At 38.7% G+C, this 1,904-nt stretch overlaps 1 long non-coding RNA gene across 1 annotated transcript; it reads right to left on the bottom strand.

The window, feature by feature from the left end:
- Window positions 1-1,194: 1,194 nt before the first annotated feature.
- On the bottom strand, window positions 1,195-1,639 carry LOC147718487 (uncharacterized). The gene is made up of 3 exons (XR_015309981.1): window positions 1,549-1,639; window positions 1,381-1,457; window positions 1,195-1,267 (listed from the first exon to the last, which is right to left on the bottom strand). It is a non-coding gene; the product is annotated as an uncharacterized LOC147718487 (long non-coding RNA).
- Between the last annotated feature and the right edge of the window lie 265 nt (window positions 1,640-1,904).

Raw genomic sequence — 1,904 nt, 5'->3', positions numbered from 1 at the left:
ATTATGACACAGGAGTCCGCGACTTCAAAGCAGCAATACTTCAGCAAAGCTTAAATCTGCGCCCCACAAATACAATAGAGGTAGTGGGGGAGAGCTGGACCAGCCAGTGGTTTCAAATAACGCAATGTGCAGACTAGTATTCAAGGTTGAAAGTGTAATGGTGCAGACCAGTAGGAGATGCCTAGCTCATAGGTTGGATGATTTGAGAGAAGATGGCATGAATGGAAGGATTGTGCCAGAACAGGAGTTACCCTTCTCGTAGTATGCACTGTACCTGTTGAACATCTAGTTCAAAATAATGTCAAACATTTTCTTCTCATTTCATAACCAATACCCAAAGATATTCATAATAGAAACATAACTCTTTGCACTATATTTTCTTTAGCCAAAGTCTCTTTTACTCTTTTCAGTTGTATAATTCATTAATATGTTATATCATTACATTTAATGTATATTACATTTGTTGTACAGAAATGATTTTCATCATCCACAAATCTTATGTTCAATACTACTTAATATTTCTTAAATGCATCCATAATTGATCTTGAACCTCAATTTGACGCTGGCCCAATGCAATTCGGAACGGGTGTTCCTTCTTCAGGGGAAATCTTCTGCAAATGAAATGTTCACATTACTTTTCTGTATGCACTAAATAATGGTCTTTTATATGTCTAAATCTAGAGGATCACCATGTGCAAAGCAACCTTATACCAAAACCTGTTGTGCTGAAAACCACAATACATTGAATTAATATAGTTTTAACCAGAATAGAAGTGTTGTGTATCCGCTACGTGCTACCTTATAAGCCATCAGCATGTGCGTTCTAACAATTAGTTATTTGTAAAATTAAACACGCTAGCAGTAGTTGTCCAACTCGCATAAATGCCTAATGCGTCTTGCTTATGGCCTTATTACACCTGGGACCGTAATTTGAGCATGTAACCTGTACGTACACGGTAATCACCATTACCATTCTGGTAAATACCCTATTGTTAAATGACCCACTCATGCCTTACTTTCTAAGGACTCACCGCAAGAAACTGCACTTTAGTCGACTTGCGTTTTTACTGTTCACAGGCAAATGATATAGAGTTGTTGTGGCTGTAAAACATATGTGTCAGCCATAAGTAAAAGTTCCCTTATTATTCAAATTTAATTTCTTTCCTGTATTCAACCACACCTGTGCACTCACATATGGTGCTATATTCTAGTATTTCCGTCTTCAACAGAATCTCAGTCTTCAATCTGTGTCAATTTGATGTAATCACTGAAACATGAACATGAAAGATCCTTGAATTGACCATCTCGCTAATACGGTCTCATTACATAGAAAATCCTTCACAGTTTGTTTCCTTTAGCGAAACAAACCGCTGCACTCACCAATAGTATATCTTGGGTAACCTTACCCTCTTCTCCCGACTTGGAAGCTCGAGTCTCTTTTACGTTATATGCCGTATCTGAAGAAAAACAGGGGAATCTGCTCAAATTTCCGTCGTAGCTAACGAGGAAACACTTCAAAAAAATAGCCGCTCGCTTTTCACTTCTTACCTAGGAAAACTGTTTGCTGTCACGCCGCGAACTCTGCTACCGATCGTGCTGCAAACAACACTGCCTCCATTACTAGCGTGCTTGACTTCCTGGGCGGTCACGTATACCGGGGAAGCTGGGAAATGTAGTTTTCAACATTGATTTACGGATCTGAAGTGAACTTGATCCTAACAACCCCTATAGCTGTTGAATATAACCTTGTTTATTTCCCTACTGCATTTCTTGATAGATGTACTTAAACGGTATTATTGCGTGCTGTAACACTTAATCCCTCTCTACTAATATAGTAGCTGTGTATCGTCAGTATGATTTACGGAAGCATTGTCCCTCTTTGCTTAGACGATGCTTTTACAAAC

Source organism: Lissotriton vulgaris, chromosome 4_1 (assembly GCF_964263255.1).
Source record: "Lissotriton vulgaris chromosome 4_1, aLisVul1.2, whole genome shotgun sequence".
In the NCBI taxonomy this organism is placed as follows: domain Eukaryota; kingdom Metazoa; phylum Chordata; class Amphibia; order Caudata; family Salamandridae; genus Lissotriton; species Lissotriton vulgaris.
This window is presented reverse-complemented; position numbering and strand designations above follow the sequence as displayed.